Genomic DNA, 21,570 nt, shown 5'->3' with positions numbered 1-21,570 from the left:
TCACCTGGCTCTCACTCCTTCTGCCCTATGTCACCTCACCCCCCCTTAGTCCCTGCTGTCCTCTGTCACCCTCTGCCATCTCACCCAGCCCTCACTCCCTGCTGCCCTTAGTCACCCGCATCACAAATATCCGATTATTTTAGCATCTTTTTAGCAGTTAAAGGGGCAATGCAGGGAATAGGATTTATTGTCTTTAATTCTGGCAGGCAGCAATTTGCATTCGGCACTCATACATATAGAAAGAAGCTGAGGAAAAAAGGGCAGAAAAGGCAGACCAATTTGAAGGAATGGAATAAAGGTTAGTAAGTTCACCATTCGGAAGAAGCAATGCTATTTAAATTGTAGCAATATTATGTAAAATGTTGTCATGCCACAGACGCGATTTCTCAGATGTCAATACTTGAAAGATTAACCAGGCCCGGGGATACATTAAGCCACTGTAGACAGCTGCCTGGCCGCTTGAAATTGCAAGTTGGCGCCAGATTGCATGGTAAAGGGAGTACCCAAACGCAAAATCTTATTTTGCCTGTGCTTCGAAAAAAATTCCTGCTGTGAAGTTGAGATTAATTAACTATGAAAGCCAGCAGTAAAAGTTCCTGCAAAGGCACTGAGCATAGTCACTGTTTCTTTATGCTAATGTCAATATGTTTAGCAAAAGGGGCACAAATCACCTCAACCCCCATGCCCCCTCCTTAGTTCCTGCTGTCCTCTGTCACCTCACTCTGCGCGTCAGCCCGGGATGAGGCAGCTTCCCCTGCACGAACACAGCCGCACCCAGTACTTAACAGGTCTTTAAAAGACCATTTACATGTTAATGAGGCTTTGTTCACCTCTTCTTAGTGCCCCTGCAGCTGCCCTCTGAATATCGCTCGAATCGCCTGGCCCGTCTCTCCGAGTCCGTGCTGTTGCAATCAGTGGTGTTTGCTGGCACTTTCAAAAATAAAAATAACACAGGTATGCTGTCTGTAAGGTCCGCGGGCCGCCAAGGAAGGCTTGCCGGGCCGCTGCCGGCCCGCGGGCCGTACTTTGAGTACCCGTGCAGTAGAGGAACTGAGGAGTGTTCTGGACACTGGAGGGAAGGCCGCCTTGATCCTACTGGATCTCTCGGAGGCCTTCAACATGGTAAATGATGATACACTCCTGATCCGACTAGCTGAAGTCGGAGTTCATGCGACAGTGAGTGAACAAAGTTAGAAATCTTGGAGTGATACTGGACAATAAACTGTTGTTCGATGCTTAGACAAACAAATTGGCATCCACAATATGGTATATTCTTAAAATGATAAGTAAACTCCTGCCGTTCATTCTCCATGATTCCTGTAAAACGGTAGTAACAGCACTGGCCTTGTCTAGGCTAGATTATGGGAATGCTCTATATGCTGGGATGCAGATCCAGCTCCTAGCAAAGCTGCAGCATTTACAAAATGCATCAGCCAGGCTGGTGCTGGACATTCCCAGATCTGAGCCTGTTGCACACAGATAAGGAACCCTCCATTGGCTCCCAATGGAAAAAAGAGAACATTTATGTCTGTGTGTCTGGCCAATGAAGCCCTCCATGGGATGGGATCTCAGTTTTTAAAAACAGACTTCAAACCATATGACCCATCCAGGAATCTGAGATCTAGCCAAGCAAAACTGATTCAGGTGCAGAAATACAAGCAAGTCAGGTGGGGGGAGGGAGGGAGAAGCTCTCTGCTACATGCAGCTAGGGCTTGGAATATTCTCCCTGTGTCGCTCAAAAATAGCCCTTCTCAGTTTTCATTCAGGAAAAAGGCTGCTTACCTCCTGTTAGAACCTAATCTCGGTAGAATCTTCGCTTTTTTTCATCTAATTAGCGCCAAGACGCCCATGGGCAATCGCATGCTCTATACATTTTCAAATCAGATGAATCATTTAGGGTGACTTTCCGTGCTGCACGGTGTGGCCATGCTCCAATATGACCCTCCGTTGACTGTCATAGAACATGTGAGCATCAATAGTGTGCCAAAATGTATCTTGCTACCACCAGTAGTATGTCGTGCTGCCCACACCTTCAGTCACTGCACACTGAGTAGGTGTGTATTCCAGTTAACTTCAGTGCCCTGACCCTGGGTTGAATGCTAATTTGCACTACTAATGTTCAATACACAACATGCTGCAATCCCCACGTTAGCTCTATATGAATCCTGGTAATGGCAGTTGCATATGTCTTTTTTATAGTGTGTTTGTGACCATCCTGGGTCAGGCAGATTGCAATCCTTGAAACAGGGCTTGATAAGCCACACATCCATATTCCCAGTTACCCTTTGGGTAAATACCACAGTTGGAGGAAAACACAACTTTGCAATTATAACCTCATGGCAGGAAGCAACAGAGGAGGTGGTGTGTTTGATGGACCTCTTATTGCTGGAACTGGTCAAACACTGACTCATTAATAACATGAAATGGAGGGTGAGTGAGTGAAAGGATGGATGGATGGGTGAGTTAAATGGTGGAGGGAGAGAAGGATGAGTGAAATGGTGAATGGATAGATAGATAGATCGATAGATAGATAGATAGATAGATAGATAGATGGATAGATAGATAGATAGATAGATAGATAGATAGATAGATAGATAGATAGATAGATAGATAGATAGATAGATAGATAGATAGATAGATAGATAGATAGATAGATAGATAGATAGATAGATAGATAGATAGATAGATAGATAGATAGATAGATAGATAGATAGATAGATAGATAGATAGATAGATAGATAGAAAGATTTGTTTGGAGAAGGATGTTTAGGTTTGGATGTGGATGTGGATGTGCAGGCGGACAGATTGATGAAAAATTAAATGATTAATGACAGTAGGAATGAATGACAAGATTTTAGGAGGAATTTGTGGATATCAGCAGGTGGATGGAAGGATGAGTGGATGAATGGCTAGATGTTTGGATGGAAGAGACAATCAAGCTCTTCTTGGGAGTGTAGTTAGGACTTACATCTTTTGCTAGGTGCTATGAGAGCGTTGGTTTGAAGTGGGGGTATTGTGATTTTCAGTTCACTCCCTTGAGTGTAGGCTTACAGTACTCTTAACATACCGTACATCTCCATTGCCCCATATTCAGTGGGATTGTGTATGTACACAAATATAAGTGCTTGACGTTTTATATGGACACTTCACACATTGACCGTCTCTGCATTCTTGAGATGATGAGATGTTAGGCAAACATCTCCCTTATTTTGTTTTGGTGGTTACTGCTCACATTGCTACTTTATCAGGTTATTCTGTTCTGTTAAAGACCTTGGGGCCCACTTGCATTCTTGTGGTAAATGTGTAATTTTCCAACTGTGACAAGATATGGTATTGCCATCAATCAACCCCCGAAAGGTGTTACATGTGTTGTTTTTAGCGCATCTCCAAACATGAATGTATGCCTTCTTTAGATATAAAATATTAACATCAACAACTGTTACTAGGCCTTTGTCCATAACAACTGTCATTCATGATTTGTAATAGTCTCTGCAACAATATCATGATGGAGACCTGGCTGAACCCCGCCTCGGCACCTGACATAGCCATAGCCGTCCCGGAAGGCTGCAAGATCACCCGCAGGGACCGCACCAACTGAGCAGGAGGAGGTATCGCCATCTTCTACAGGAACACTCTCAGAGTCTCGACCAACCCCGACGACACCCTCAGCACCGCCGAACACCTACACTTCCAGATCCACACCGACCCCAACACCACCCGTAGAGGAACCCTCATCTACAGATCCCCCGAACCCGACCACAGTTCAGCGACTCCATCGCCGACTTCATCAGCACACACACCCTTGCCTCCATGGACTACATCCTCCTTGGGGACCTGAACTTCCACCTCGAGAACAACAACAACACCAATTCCACCACCCTGATTGACAACCTAGCCAAATTCGGACTCAGACAACTTGTCACAACACCCACCCACTCTGCCGGTCACAGGCTTGACCCCATCTACACCGCAAGCCCCCACATCTTCTTCAACCACACCAACAAACTCCACTGGACCGACCATCGCTGCATCCACTTCACCTTCAAGAAACCTACCATGCACCACCGCACCAAACAGATGCCTCGCCGCTGCTGCAGCAAAGTCACTGAAGACCAGCTAACCACCACCCTTGCCCACAGCCCATCCGCCGACCCCACCGACCCCGACACTGCCACCTGCAACCTCAGACAGTGGATCAACGACTGCACCAATACCCTCACCCCGATCAAGAAACCCTCCAACAATCACACCAACAAGAAAGCCAGCTGGTTCACTAAACACCTCTGGGCCTCCAAGCAAACCTGCCGAAAGCTGGAGAAGATCAAGCTCCATGAACGAACACCGGACAGCCACGCAGCCTACAAGAACGCCAACCTCAGACACCATCACCTCATCAGATCCACCAAAAGGGCCTCCTTCAAAGACCACCTAGACAACAAAGCGCACAACAGCAAAGAGCTCTTCCACATCGTGAAGGAACTCTCCAACCCCAGCTCCAACACCAATGACATCCCACCCTCGCAAGACCTGTGCACCTTCTTCCACCACAAGATCGCAGACATCCACGACAGCTTTAATGCCATGACCGTCCCGACAACCACTGAGACCTCCGCCCCCACGACCACCATCCGCACCAACCGCCTGCTCTCTTGGACCAACATCAACAACAACGACACCATCAAGATCATGAACCCCATCCACTCTGGATCTCCGTCAGACCCATGCCCACACCACATCTTCAACAAAGCCAGCACAGCCATCGCACCCCTTCTCCGAAAATTCATTTACACCTCCTTCGAGACAGCAAACTTCCCGGAGAGCTGGAAGCACGCCGAGATCAACGCCTTACTCAAGAAACCCAAGGCGGACCCCAAGCACCTCAAGAACTTTCGGCCCATCTCCCTTCTCCCATTCCCGGCAAAGATCATCGAGAAGACCGTCAACAAACAACTGACCCGCTACCTCGAGGAGAACAACACCCTGGACCCTTCCCAGTCCAAGGTTCCGCAGCAACCACAGCACCAAGACTGCGCTCATCGCCGCCACCGATGACATCAAGTCCCTGCTGGACAACGGAGAAACGTCGGCCCTCATCCTCTTAAACCTTTCAGCAGCCTTCGACACGGTCTACCACCACACACTATGAACACGTCTCCACAACGCCGGGATCCAAGAGAAGGCCCTGGACTTGACCGCATCCTTCTTCTCCGCAGAACACAGAGCGTCTGCCTTCCCCCCTTCCGCTCCGAAGCCACCGAGATCATCTGTGGCGTACCCCAGGAATCATCCCTCAGCCAAACTCTGTTTAACATCTACATGGCACCACTCGCCAACGTCGCCCGTCGGCACGATCTCAACATCATCTCCTACGCCGATGACACCCAGCTGATCCTCTCCCTCACCAAGGACCCCCACACCGCCAAAACCAACCTTCACGAAGGAATGAAGGCTGTCGCTGAATGGTTGAGGAACAGCTGACTGAAGCTGAACTCGGACAAGATGGAGGTCCTCATCCTCGGATCCACCCCTTCGACCTGGGATGACTCCTGGTGGCCGACTGCATTGGGAACTGCCCCAACACCTACCGATCACACACGCAACCTAGGGGTCATCCTCGACTCCATCCTCTCCTTGACTAAACAGGTCAACGCCGTCTTCTCCTCCTCCTGCTTCAGCACCCTCCGCATGCTCCGCAGGATCTACAAATGGATCCCCACTGAAACGAGAAGAGCGGTCACCCAGGCCCTCGTCAGCAGCAGGTTGGACTACGGAAATGCCCTCTACGCAGGAGCCTCGGCCAAACTCCTGAGACGGCTCCAACGCATCCAGAATGCCTCTGCACGCCTGATCTTCAACATCCCTCACCGCAGCCACATCACACCCCACCTGAGAGACCTGTACTGGCTCCCTGTAAACAAGAGGATAACCTTCAAGCTCCTCACCCACGCACACAAGGCACTCCACAACACCGGACCAACCTACCTCAACAGAGGACTCAGCTTCTACACCCCCACCTGCCAGCTCTGCTCCGCCAACCTCGCCTTCGCCACAGTCCCCCAATTCCGAAAGAGCGACCTCCGGCGGCAGATCGTTCTCCCACCTCGCCGCCAAGACCTGGAACACCATTCCCATCCACCTACGGCAGACCCAAGACCTGCTGACATTCAGAAAACTCCTCAAGACCTGGCTTTTTGAGCAGTAGCAGCATTCCCCACCCCAGTGCCTTGAGACCCTCACGGGTGAGTAGTGCGCTTCACAAATGATATGATTGATTGATTGATTGATAGATTGATTGATTGATTGATTGAATATTAGCCCCGGCATGTGATGACAATTTGCCTACTTCTCCAATGGTGAGACAACCTGCAATGAGGGGTGGGCCTTAAGAAGAGCAGATTTGACCAATTTGTGTTCCGTCAATCATATGAAATACACACAATACAAAGGGATGGCTATGCCCTAGGGTTCACACATCAAGCACGGGGTCAAAGCAGGAGGAAGTAAATAAGGGCAAGGACTGTCCCATTCATGGTGCTCCCTTGGTCCCAACACCCTGCCACCATGGGTGAACAATTTGTCCTGTAGCAGGGTCCCAGCATGGTAAGTTTACGGAAGAAAAGGTACTGAAGTACATGAACAAGTCCAGACAATTGTCTTAAGAGAATCAATCATAAGTCGACAGGAGAGGTCAGACAAGTGTTTTTTTATTATAGATATTCTTGGCATTTATTCTTCTCCAAATCTTCCTGTCACATAAACTATATCTTCAAACAGGCAGCTGACACGTGTTTAGAATACAAGATGTTTTCAAGACTGTTTAACACTATGAGTTTCCATGTCCATGTGCTAACGGGATATGACTCATTCCTGTCCTTTCACCCTGCGCTGGGCCACAATGGGCTGCCTAGCACCACAATAGTTACCCTTGCACATATGGGGCAAGGATGCCTGTGTTGCATGGAGGATTGTTTTTGGGCAGGAAGGGGCACCTTCATACACAAAAACAATCTTCAGAGGCATATGCCTCTATCTATGTGTGCTGCAGAATGCAGAACACACATAAAGATGAAGTAATGGAGGAAAATTATGATATTTCTCCTCATTAAGTCTCACCTGGGGAGTTGTATCTTTTGCGCATTCCCAGGTTTACCAGGTTTCAAAAAGCTGAAAATGCATAATTGACCGAGAGTTGCATGGAAACACATACAATGGCATTTGCACTGCTTTGCATTACTTTGATTTGGAAAGCCATTCAAAGCCACACAAAGTGGCTTTGCGTGGCTTCAAAAACTCTGATTTAGAGGTTTCCATCATGCATGTACCATGATTTGTGGTGCAAGCATAATGCAAAACTGTCTTAAATATGTCTGTTGCTCCATTGACATACACAGCGATGGCTATTATGTCACACGTTTGCAATTAATCATTGGTATAAAGTATACTTCAAATTTTCTTAGCAATCAGTAGGCTCTTCCCATATCGCCCATTCTCGAACCACTCATTTATGATACTGTGCTATAAAATGTAGGCACCATGATGCTCTCCGTGGATATGTGGACAGTACACTGATGAACACCCCCAGATGGTCAACTGTAGGAATCCCACAATGGCAGAGAATCCTTGAGTGGTGGCCAGCTGTTGCTGTTTGGTCTTAGGAAAGTGGAGTTACCAGAGGTGAGTGTGATTATGGCATCCCGGACAGAGGTGATGAATTTAGAAAATGCTTCCTGTGAAGTTCCTGCTACTCAGACTGTTGTAATCCAGAAGGAACCAGATGCCCACTTTTAGAGCTCAGTCATTAGTTTTACATATGGGGGAATGTTATTGGGACTTGTAGTTGGTGGCTGGAGACTTGGCCCAAACCTAGGAAGCAATTAAATGGTGGACTCCCTCCAGGGTCTGTAGAATCTTATGACCGCATGCTCCCTGAGGTCAAAAAGGCATATGCACTGCAGGAACGCATACTCCTTCCTCCTTCGCTGCCTACGTGGTGGTCTCCTTGTGCCTCCTGGCAGCAGAATAATTACCTTCATGGCATAGTCGAGCTTGCCAGCATATTTTGTGTCTTGCCTTTTTTGTACCTCATCTACTGCATCATTTCTTATGCCTGGGTTGCTGAGGCACAGCAATTCTGGCGCTTTTCAGGCTTTGTAATGCACTTTACAACAATGGTTGATGCATTCTTAAACCCATAAATATAACTGCATTACATTTACAGTGATGTTTGTGGGGGAATGCCTACATTTGCCGTTGCAAGCCTTATAAACTGATGCATTTTGGTAAACGTGTCACTTTATAAATATGACTTATAACTTGCCCTATCACAACTTCACAATTCGTGGTGCAGCTCAGGTGCAAGCCACTCATAAATATGTCCCAGGGTCACTATTTGGCAATGTTATGCACCCTGTTGAAATAGGGACTACAATGCTAGTCAGGGTAAGTCAAATGCAACCCCTAAATTAACCTGTGCTCACCCTCTGGTAGCTTAAATTAATGGGCAATTTGTAAAGTATTTGTGCAACTATGAAAACAGTAAAACAATGAAAACACCACGCAAAAGTAATCCAAACCTGGTAAGACAAATAGAGCTTAGTTTAACGAACACAATGAGACCAAAACAACAAAAATCCAAATAGTAAATCCTGAGGTAATAATTTTTAAAGAATATCTTTAAATATAGTGCTTAGAAACATAATGTGCCAACCGGGGCTATCTGGTTGCACCTGACTGGGTCAAATCTGAAAGTTCAGGCTGACCACGATGGAGCATAGGTCGAATGCAGGGACCAACCTTGTACTGCTACAAAAGTACCTTGGATGAAGAGAATACATCAATGTTGAGGCCCCATCGGAGGCGCAGAGGCAGAGATGCGTCAGCTTTAATCCCTGCAGATGCACGTTATGCTTCAGTTACGATCGTGCACCTCATCCTCCCTCATGGGTGATGAGGTGCCTTTGAGGTGAGATGAGTCAGTTTCGACCAGTGCAAAGACAGTGATACATGAATTTTGCTGCCAAACTTAAAAGAAACACCTCCAAGGGTGCAGGACTGGATTGGCACCACTCGGCCACATAAACTCACAGTTAGCAGAGTCCAAACGTTGCAGAAGAATTGATGGAAGTCTTTGATATCCCTGTAACTTCAAAACAGGGGGAACACCAGGAGTTCCAGCAGAGTTACAATCCTTTCAGCAGCACAGCAGTCCTTCTTCCTGGCAGAATGTCCACAGGTCTAGAGGTGTACTGAGTTGGTGGTGTCAGGAGTCCAGCACATACACCCAGCTGTGCCTTCGAAGTGGGGGAGACTTCACAGAGAGGCCCATTGCTCTGGTGATGATCCATCAGGGTGTGAATTTCCCATCAGGCTCACCTAAGTGCCCTTTGTGTGAGGCTGTCTAGAGGGAATGCACAAAGCCCAGCTGTCACCCACCTCAGACATGTATTTAGAGGAATTCAAAAGGCACAGAATGGTTAAGTAAGAACATTCCAACTTTCTAAAAGTGACATTTTCAGCCATGCAACTTAAAATCCGACTTTACCATTAGTTGGGATTTTAAATTGTGAATCCAGAGACACCAAACTTGAAATATCTATTTTTCCCATTTGGAAATTATGTATACAATATAATAAGGCAATCTTAATACTAACCTATGGGAGAGATAGGCCCTGCAGTAGTGAAAAACACATTTAAACGTTTTTCGCTAACACAGTACGTAAAACTTAAAAAGTGCATGTCCAATTTTTTAAACACACTTCACCCTGCATTTGTGGCTGTCCAGGGCCTACCGTTGGGGTGACTTATATGTATTAAAAAAAGGAACGTTTAGGCTTGGCAAAAGGGTTATTTTGCCAGGTCAGAATGTCAGTTTAGAAATGCACACGCAGGCTCTGCAGTGGCAGTCCTAAAACAGGTTTAAACGGTTCCCGAAGAGGGTGGCACAATAAGTGCTGCAGGTCCACTATTGGCATTTAATTTACGGGCCCTGGGCACATTTAGTGCACATTACTATAGATTTATATGTAATTGTGGCTAAGACACATGCTACCATGTTTTAGAGAAGGAGCGCATACACTTTAGCACTGGTGAGCAGTGATAAAGTGCCTAGAGTGCTCAGGCCAGCAAAAATAAAGTCAACAGTAGGTGAGAGAGGAAAAAGTCAAGGCAAGCCGCACCAAGGATGCTAGGTTTAATATACATGTATCCTCATCCAACACAAACTCAAACTGGGATGTGCCACGTGATGTCTGGCATGGGGAATGCAGCCACACAGCACACCTCAAAAGTAATGAAGGATGGGTCAGTCTTTTTTACTACTACATCCTTCCATAAATACAAAGCAGAAAAAAAGAATGTCCATTTTGCAACTGAATTTATATGCAATCCATTCCACCTTCCTTTGCAGGAAGGGTTGCAGCAAATTATCACACTCTGTTGATTGGTAAATCAGACATAGCTGGACGCAGGAGTATATAACACTTAGGCTGTGCAGGCCGAGCAGAGCTTTAATAAATAACCAGGGATCCCGAGATACTGCAGACCCTGATTTATGTAGCCATTTCAGCATTGTGATTGGTTTCTAGCTTCTCAAATGTGCATAAAACCACCCCATTAAGTTTAAGTTTAGACAGTTCCAATCCCCTGATATCATTTTCTAACAGATAATTGGCATACCAATGCCCCTTGTTGAAAGGTGTCGTTTTTCACACTTCCACTGTATCATTTGCATTAACAGTTTCACTTAGAAAATGTATGTATAATGCCATTTTGTTCATGTTTGCAATGATCTGTTAACATGTTTATACAGCATTATGTTGATGCTAGTGAAAGGGCGAGATTTTGATCGATACCTTATATCTATTGATCCAAACCTCGTTCTGGTCGACTGAACCTTTATTGCCTGTCTTGGAAGGAAACAGTACACCTATCTGCAAATTAGTTCACCCAAGAAAGGACTCTACTCTCAAAGATCACGGACAACTTCTAGGTTTCAAAAGTTTATTGTAAAGATATAATGAGCTGCAAATACAAGCATCTCAGAATGAGATTCACGAGATACACAGGTCCAATTACATACATGTGCTCTCGAAAAGCCCTCAGACGAGCAACAGAAATCACTAACACAAGTTCTAAAAATAGCAAAGCTATCAGCATAGACGCATATCTCTCCTTCATTTAGGTTGGAGGAAAACAAACACAGGTTAGGCGTCCCTACCCTGTTCTAGATGGTATCCCTACTTAACCAAATCCCAACCTAACAAAGGTGTCAGCAATGAATGACCCCCAAGGGAAGTCACCCACTCTAAGTCTCTTGGTGAAAACCTAAAGTTCTCCAGTCATGACCCCTCACTGCCTACCCATCCGCTCTCTAAAGGGTCCTCAGGTCTCTGCTCTAACTCCACCCAGGGGTGCTGTCCCTAATACAAAACAGTCAACAACATTTGAGACGCCCCTTGCGAAACGCCTCTCACGTGGTGCAACTTCAGGCTTTTTCCATGATGCTTTGTATTGGGCCTCAGACGTTAGAGTTGACCTTGCTTCTCAGTCTCTTCTCCGGCCCGCTGATACCCCTTAAACATTCCAGAACCCTCCTCCATGTCTGGGCCGTCTACTGAACAGACCTCTATTCATTCACTTATAATTGGATCCCCCCTTTCCTGTTGCAGACAGATATCTGCCGCCAAGAACCCAACTCTCATAGACTTCTAAAAAAAGGCTTGCAACATTTCTCAGCCCAGACATGTACGTGTAAATCAATGCTAAAACATTTCAGGCCTACAATATTTCACATTATGATTATAGCATTCAATTTCTTCATTTAATTAAAGCATGTTAAAACTCTTATTCTATTATTTAGAAACCATTACTCTAAATCATGGCCCATTAATGCAATGACCAAAAACGTTAAACAATCTGTGTCGTGAAAAGAAACACCTTCCCTTTTAGCTCCAGCTCTGGCCCTGAGGCCTACCACGTTCTGCGTTTTACCACAGACCATCTTATATGTTAACAGCTACACGACATAGATTCAAAATAATCACGTCTAATAAAATCATATAATGTCACACATTTCTGTATTAGTTCCACTTCTACTTAAATCTCTATATTAGCTATACATTTAGAATATAATTTCAGATACTATTAGCACTCATGGCATTTCTCTTCATGAATTATGCTCTCTATAGGTAAGTGTGATGTACTCATATATTTATATCAGTTTACGCTCTCTCAGTTCCCCCCTTTGATGACCTCTCGGGGTCATCACTAACATTTAAACTGCAGTTATTGCTGGCATTCTCTGCGCTTCCAGAGCTCTCAGGCTCCTGTACTGATTATCTTGTATGGCAGCCAATCTCTGCAACTGTTCTCTTTGGGCCCTTTCTGACCTTCTTGCTCTGTACCATTTGAATACCCTCACCAATCCCCACAATACTATCCCACAGATCAATATTATGATGATAGGCTTTAGGATATACCAAATAAAGCTTTTGCCTAAGGTGGAAAACCACCCTCCAACTGTACTCATTCCGTGGCCCACCTTTTCCCAGACATTTTCTCTACTCAAGTCTTCGATCTCTTTGTGTATATTAGTTATGTTCTTAATAACTTTCTCTTTGCAAAAAAAAGTTCTTTTCCTCTCGTTCCTTTACAGTCTCTTTCAATCCTTTTTTGTCTTTAGAATCCACACAGCTGGAGGCTGACAGCCTTTTTCGCAAAAAGTCCTTTCACAGTTCAAAAAGACAACCCTAGCCCTTCTCCATCCACTCAAGGGGTTCCCTATAATTCTCTGCTTCCTGGGCGCTAGGTAATCTTCTTTTCTTCTGCTTGCTTTATTTACAAAGTCCTTTAACAATCGACTATTAGATTTGTGGTTGCAGCTTCAATAGCATAGTTCAATATTTCCATGCGAAGAGTATGCTCTTCATGTGCTGTTATCGTGGTACCAAAGTCGGGGAATTTCAATTCTGTAAGAAACATGTGTTTTAACTTGCTGAGGCGGGGAGGTCTGGGGAGCACGAATGTTAGTGACCCTTCTTGTTCGACACCGGGTACCAACAGTTGTATTTCCACGGTGATAATGGGCTCAGAACTGGACACCACCACCGCTCGGATCCTCCCTGTCTCCGGTTTCACAGACATTTGTCGCCAGATATGTCCACTCAGGTGTGGAGTATCTTCTGTTAGGCACACGCACTCTTCTTGACCTCCTTCGGTTCGGTGCCTCAGCGCCCTGAGCACCTTCCTCTGGGTCTGAGTCTTCTGATATCGGAGGAAGGGTTGCTTCTGGAGTTGACCTCAGGCTAGAACTTCTTCTTTGCGGCCAATTTGCTTCTCCACGTGCCCTTCTACTCCTTCTCCTTCTGGTCTGTTCTCGCTCTCTTTCAGACCTGTCAGGGTCAGACTCGTACTCCCAGCTGTCTTCTCCTTCTGTAGCGTCTTCTGTTTCGCTGTTGTACTGACCGTCCTCAGCTTGGTCAGACTCGTTCCCTGCTTCCACTGGCACCTCTACAGCTTGGCTAGCCCCCTCTATGGCTTCTTGGTCCTCAGCTGGACGTCCATCCGAGAGAGGAGCTGTTTCCAGAGGTGCTGGAACCCTTTTCGTATGCGACGCGTGTATCCAGTTGGGCAGGCCTCCCACCTTTACAGCTGTACTTGTGATCAGGATGACCTGGTAGGGCCCACGCCAACGAATATCCAAGCAGCTTCTTCTCACATGTTTCTTCACCAGGACCCAGTCCCCAGGATACAGGTCATGGCAAGGGCCCTGGCACGCTGGAACCTCTGCAGCCTGCACCGAGCGTTTCACCCTTTCTTGCCGTCTGTTCATATTCCTTTCATGCGCTGCCCTAAGCCATGCATCAAGGGCTTCAAACTGGGTTGGTCTAGGCAAGGGTCTCTTTGAGGTCATGATTGATTTCAATCGATGTAACACCTCTAATCTGAACGTCCCGTACTTCGGGAACGTCAGTTCCTCGTTTCCTTCAGTAATCTTACTCCACTCTGATATCCAAAGGATCGTATGCAACCCAACATTTACTGCCATATAACGAGCTGGCGTACCCTCCGGCGGGGCTTCTTCCCCTTCATACGATCCTCGCCTCTCTTTCTTAAACAGCGCTTTCAACCATTTAAAACACTTCATAATTATGCGCACAAAATTCAGCCTCGCTACTCTGTTTACTTCCTGATGACAATCCACCAATCCTGTCGCGGCTTTGCTAGCTTGGCCTATCACAGCGCGGTCTTTCTCCTGTTGGCCAATCACGTCGCGACCCTGTATGACGTGTTCGCTAGCTGGCCTATCACAGCGCGGTCTTTCTCCGGTCAACCAATCACTGCGCGACACCACCTGACGTCTCTTTTCTCCGCTTCGCAGCAGCACCCCTCCTTTCTCAACTCGTCTCCCGGTTATGCATGCGTCTCATTCATACACTGAAAAATGACTACTTCCGACCAAGCGGTCACTTCTCTCGACTGTACGTCCACAGTCTATCTGTAATTGTCAACACAACTGACGAGATGTCTATCGTCTCTCTGATAGGTTACTTACACACACAGTAACTTCCGACCAGCGTCCGTTACTCACGCACTCACTCTTACGTTCCCCCTATCTCGGTCTCTCGGGTGATCAATGGTACCTCATGACCCCCTTCACACTAGTTGACAATTACTCTGGGTGTCCGATACACCCGAACCACTTAAGCTCTCCTTGAACTTAAGATTTCCACCGGTTGCGCGCGCTCACAACCTGTTCCACAGTCACTCTACAGACATTCAACTCCGCCAGACATTACAACATAGACACAATACAAAAACACCGCAATCTAACACGCATAACCCTTTATACTCACTCTCGACCGATACTGCTGCTTTTTCTGTCTCACGTCATCCGGATCTTCATCTGCGGGCTGTTCTTCCGATCATCGATTTCTAGGGGCCTTGGGGTAAGCTAACCTGGCCTAGGTCACCGTCCTCAAGAAGGCAACCATCCTCTATAGCTACCAACTGAAAGGGCGAGATTTTGATCGATACCTTATATCTATTGATCCAAACCTCGTTCTGGTCGACTGAACCTTTATTGCCTGTCTTGGAAGGAAACAGTACACCTATCTGCAAATTAGTTCACCCAAGAAAGGACTCTACTCTCAAAGATCACGGACAACTTCTAGGTTTCAAAAGTTTATTGTAAAGATATAATGAGCTGCAAATACAAGCATCTCAGAATGAGATTCACGAGATACACAGGTCCAATTACATACATGTGCTCTCGAAAAGCCCTCAGACGAGCAACAGAAATCACTAACACAAGTTCTAAAAATAGCAAAGCTATCAGCATAGACGCATATCTCTCCTTCATTTAGGTTGGAGGAAAACAAACACAGGTTAGGCGTCCCTACCCTGTTCTAGATGGTATCCCTACTTAACCAAATCCCAACCTAACAAAGGTGTCAGCAATGAATGACCCCCAAGGGAAGTCACCCACTCTAAGTCTCTTGGTGAAAACCTAAAGTTCTCCAGTCATGACCCCTCACTGCCTACCCATCCGCTCTCTAAAGGGTCCTCAGGTCTCTGCTCTAACTCCACCCAGGGGTGCTGTCCCTAATACAAAACAGTCAACAACATTTGAGACGCCCCTTGCGAAACGCCTCTCACGTGGTGCAACTTCAGGCTTTTTCCATGATGCTTTGTATTGGGCCTCAGACGTTAGAGTTGACCTTGCTTCTCAGTCTCTTCTCCGGCCCGCTGATACCCCTTAAACATTCCAGAACCCTCCTCCATGTCTGGGCCGTCTACTGAACAGACCTCTATTCATTCACTTATAATTGGATCCCCCCTTTCCTGTTGCAGACAGATATCTGCCGCCAAGAACCCAACTCTCATAGACTTCTAAAAAAAGGCTTGCAACATTTCTCAGCCCAGACATGTACGTGTAAATCAATGCTAAAACATTTCAGGCCTACAATATTTCACATTATGATTATAGCATTCAATTTCTTCATTTAATTAAAGCATGTTAAAACTCTTATTCTATTATTTAGAAACCATTACTCTAAATCATGGCCCATTAATGCAATGACCAAAAACGTTAAACAATCTGTGTCGTGAAAAGAAACACCTTCCCTTTTAGCTCCAGCTCTGGCCCTGAGGCCTACCACGTTCTGCGTTTTACCACAGACCATCTTATATGTTAACAGCTACACGACATAGATTCAAAATAATCACGTCTAATAAAATCATATAATGTCACACATTTCTGTATTAGTTCCACTTCTACTTAAATCTCTATATTAGCTATACATTTAGAATATAATTTCAGATACTATTAGCACTCATGGCATTTCTCTTCATGAATTATGCTCTCTATAGGTAAGTGTGATGTACTCATATATTTATATCAGTTTACGCTCTCTCACTAGCGTTTTAATATCTGTTTCGTTCTTTCAGAATGATAAGCAAAACTACAGAAGGGCTCGTTTTACAAATTATATCTCCCACCATTAAAGAACACATTAATTTTTTTCTTACTCTCTTTCAATTTTAGTAATGATGTTGCTGCATTCTTTACAAGGGTCCTTTAACTTTTTTTGTGAACTTTCAGAATTGTAATCCTTGCCTGACATATCTCTGGATTTTTAATATATTAGGTTGGGCAATTGTGCAACGCACTGCAGCGCAAATGGGTGCAAAGAGGTACTGATGCCTGTGCCGATCAACTCTCACACATGCAAAAACATTTTTTGCATCAAAGATTGACTGAAACACTTCATCATGATCCCATTGAGCCACAGGGCATCAGTACTACATGCAATTGGGGCATAATTAAGGCTGGGTGAAGTTCGCATAGCAGCGCTATGTGGAACTTCGCAAAGCAGCAAAAAAACTCAGTATAGGGCTGCTTGGTCAGTCCTTTAATGTTATTTTTTTTGCTTTTGTAAGTAGCCTTTCATTTCTTTATTTCTTTGCTTCTCCTCTTTTTATTTTTATATTTCTTAAGAGGATACTGCTGCTCTCCAGGTAGTGCTAACATGTTGCTTGCTTGCCTCTCACGTGATTTGCAGTGTGCCACATTTCACGTGGGAAGCCTCAGCCCGTACAGGTAAGAGTGGTGGGGTGGCGGGGGCAAGTGAGGGGGGATTTTGACAGACAATGACAAGGGAAAATTAAATAAATAATACACTTTCCCGTGTCAACGTCCATCGAAATCCCCCCCACCCGACCCCACCGCTCGTACCTGAATGGGCCACGGCTGCACGTGGGCTCTTCTTTCAAACATATAGATCATGACAGAAAGTGGTTGTCAAGAGATTGTGACCTAACAGCTAGAGCAGTTGACCTTAAAGCTGAGGGGCCAAGTTCGAGTCTCAGTAGGGATGCTCAGCATCCAGCCAGTGCCTAACAAAATATATATGTCCTTCTGTGATGCAACTGATGCTCATGTAAAGTGCTTTGATACCTTTGGGACGAGTTTGCACTATATAAAACTAGAAACAAAAATAGTGTATCATTGTTTTACCAATCCAAGATGGCCAACACGTTGCTTTAAAATGTGGCAGCTATTCTTGAGCTTTAAACAATGATAGACTATTTGCATTACTGTTGCAAGATGAACATCCACTTTTATGTTTAGTATTGTTATTGGAAACATTTGCCCACCATGTTTAGAAGACAGCATGTATTCTTTTTGTATTCTTTAAATGTATCTTGCATGTTGAGTTTGTGTGTGTTTTATTGTAGAAGTGACGCAGTGAAATCTTGTAGATTTCACTGCATTATAAGGCTTTCCTGCTTGGGAACGCCCACCCTGCATACATTATACCTGATGCAGGTATAATGTGATGCAGGGCTTTACAACGTGACGAATTTCCCTAGATGTGTCACATTGTAAATTGGCTGCATTTGTCACACTGCTGCTGTGTTACAAAAGTGATGCAACGGTGGTGCAATAGTGTCGCAAATCTGTAAATGTAATGTAAATCTGCCCCTGGGTGATTTTAGTTTTCACCTTGAATGTTATAATAATGTAGATACTTCCACTCTACTAGATAATATGGTGGGTTACGGACTGACCAAGATAATCTTTGAGCCCAAGCATAAGGCCCATCATACTCTGGACAGTATTTTCACTAACAACTCCAATATTACAGTGGACAAAATACTACGCCTAACATTAACGGGCCACAAAGCCATTTTTTTCAAACTCTCCTACTTCGAGAAAAACAAGTCTCAGTCAGTTTCAGTTCAGTTTCAAAGCTTTATTCGATTATTTAAAAAGAACAATCATAAAAGCATACAAAATATATTCATATACATTCATATTAATAAGCTCTGATACAATTGCCACATAAAAATTGGCAGAATAAATCGTTAAAAGTTAAAAAGGTAACAAACTTGATGCAGCTCGAGTCATCAGCATAGAGCAAAACAGGGACAGCCTGACCATCTACTAATGGAGCATCGGAATTAACCTGCTTAAGCTCAGTGTCTATTGCATTAATAAAAAGGGAGAAAAGAAGGGGCGCAAGGACACAGCCTTGTCTTATACCTAAATTAACACTAATGCAATCAGTGCATTCCCCCCCTTGGCCATATCTTATACGGGCAGATAATTTAGAGTATAGTCTGGCCAGGAAATAAATGATCCCTGCAGGGGCACCTTGTTCTAATAGGGTTGACCATAGCAGCGCGTGATCAACAAGATCAAATGCCCTGCTTAGGTCTGCGAAGCAGAGAAAAAGCGAGCCCTGCTTAGCACGGGTATACTTCCCTATTAGAAGATCTAAATTTATACATTGCTCTACGGTTCCCAAACCCTTTCGGAATCCAAATTGGGACCGCATAAGGATACCATTACCCTCGGCCCACTCTTCTAGCCTGGCCAACAGCACCCGGCTCATGGTTTTAAGTGATGAATCTAAAAGGGAGATAGGACGGTAGTTTTTTGCATCCGACCTATCTCCCTTTTTATATATTGGAATAATTACAGATTCACCCCAAGTATGCGGGGTGCTTTCCATAACTGCCGCGTTAAAGACCTTAGTCAGGACAGGGCCTCACAATGTTGTGTCTGCCTTGTACAGGTCGATGGGCACCCCATCAGGGCCAGGTGCTTTCGCTCCCTTACTACTCCTGATGGCAAGATCTACCTCCGGGACAGTGATGCTTAGGGGGAGAATTGGCCATGGGTCGGCCTCTCTCATTGGTGAATCCACCGCCCTCTCTGGGTCAAAAATACTAGCAAAGTGTGAGACCCAGCAATCCTCACTAACTTGAGCAGTGAGGACTGGCGTGTTATCACTCTTAAGGAGGGGGCAATTAACCGTATCCCAGAAAAGTTTGCTGTCCGATAGTTCAACAGCCCTGGTCAAATTATCCCAGGCTTCCTCCTGCAATTCCAGCTTCCGACGTTTTAACTGCCCCTTATAAGCGGCCCTGAGATTTATAATAATCGACCTATCCCTGGGCCTACTGGATAGAGCCTTCTTGAGCTTCTGCAGTGACTCTGTACACAGGGAGTCAAGCCAACCTATCCTTGGTTTCCAATTAGTATGCTTAGAGGAGGTCATGGTATTTTCAATTATAGCATTAATCCTATTAAAGCTAGTCAATATGCCTCGAGAATCTACACTCCCATCCAAACAGAGATGCAAATCGGGCAAACAAGCCACCGCGATTTTAACCAACAGCTTTTCCGAGTTATCTCCCTTCCACTTTATCTTATGACCATTTGGTCTACATGGGACAATATCAGTGACAACAGTTTTAGCTGCTAGTACTTTATTACCCCAGATGAGTAATATTACCGTGACACAATTATGGTAGCTGATCGCAAGATCCAATACGACCGGAGTGTCACAATACTTGCAAATATCATCCGAGACCTGCAAGTGGTCAATGACCATGGCAGCGTTCCGCCCTCTAAAGGTAGGGACGGGGTTTCCATCTCTATCCCTTGCAGTTTGTAACACGACCAAGTCGTATTTTGCCAGGACACAGTTCAATGACTCTCCATAGGTACTATGTATAAAATGAGTACAACCCTCTACTCTATCATCGTTTATCCCGCACACCTTAGTTAGTGATAAGGGACACAACGAAATATTAAAATCCCCACCCCAGATAAATACAAAATTGACATGATTAATCCGACAGATCCTATCCAGAGCCTTCTCAAGTTTGGTAACTGCAGTCAATCGCAAAGAATCAGGTAGATTAATATAATAGTTAATCAGCAAAGCGTTACGGCCATTCTTATGTCGCAACCATAACAATTGGGAATGACTTCCAACCATTACATATCTTATGACTTGCACTGGGAAATTAACAGAAAGCAAAATGAGTAGACCACCTTTGGCTCTATACCTATATTCGAACCCTGTGCTGGTAGGTTAAAGGAGACATATCCCTCATAACTGATATCGTCCACACTCCACGTCTCTTGGACGCATAAAATGTCATATTTTTCCACAAATTCTCTCCAACCCAGAGCACCCAGTTTGCTGTTCCAGCCCGCAATATTCCAGCTAGCTAAATTGTACCTTTGTTTACCTTTTTCTGTCCCTAACTCGGGGGTAGCACCCCTGTTCCTGTATGTAACAACTACGGCCCCTATATTTACTAAATTGGGGGTCAGACTACTACATCCTTGTTTATGGGAATGGCATGGACTATTTATCTCTCCCTGGTCCACATGCTCGTGCAACCCTAAGCCCTTATCTCCGGCATGGCCACAATCCTCAAAGGTATTAGGTTGCGCACAGTCTACAGCTCTAAAGGGTCCAGGGGTACTCCTTCTGCTCCCTCCTGGTCCTTGGAATTTCCTGTTTCATAAATAGGATGATGCAGTCAATCTACTGCCTCTAGGCAGCTGAAACGGTTATAGTTGAAAAAAGTATCCGGGATATGCATAGGGCCTAGTCTACCCCATGTCCCCCTATTCCCGCCCCTCCTTTCTACTCTTGTCCATTCATTAGGCCTCCCCTTAACTTCCCCTGCATAGTATGGCGGATAAAAGTAGGTTAATGGTAATGTCTGGATAGTTGCATCCAATGTTTGGTTGGGCCATGCACATATATGGGAGACAGTTCTAGGGTCTCTAAAGGTGACCACTATACAGTCCCCTTTTATACTTTTAGTCATTCTACCTATCCACGGGACACTCCTTACCATTACAATCTCACTCGAACTTTGAGGGGGCAGGGGTCTATTTAAGTTAAGCCAGATAGTTACCTTATTTTTTAGAGCAGCAAAAGGTTCCTTCGCATGCTCTCTCAGGGCTGGGACTCCCGCTAGTATGACGACTAAGGGGTTAGCTTCTGGGGGCAGGTCCGGTGTTAATAGTCTGTCCTTCATGTTGTTATCCGCTTGCACCTTTTCTTTGTGTGGGTCATCTGACTTTGTAGGATTAACCTGAGCTGCCGCTGGGAGCCCAACAGCTGTATCACCACAAAGCTGGGGCACAGCGGCGGCTGAGATTATATTTACAGGTTTATCAACTGGAACGGATAGGGCTACATGTGCATCACTGTGAGTCCTCTGGGTTTGGCTGACAATCAACGGTACCCCATTGAG

This window comes from Lissotriton helveticus, chromosome 4_1, assembly GCF_964261635.1.
Source record: "Lissotriton helveticus chromosome 4_1, aLisHel1.1, whole genome shotgun sequence".
NCBI classification, from domain to species: Eukaryota; Metazoa; Chordata; class Amphibia; order Caudata; family Salamandridae; genus Lissotriton; species Lissotriton helveticus.
This window is presented reverse-complemented; position numbering follows the sequence as displayed.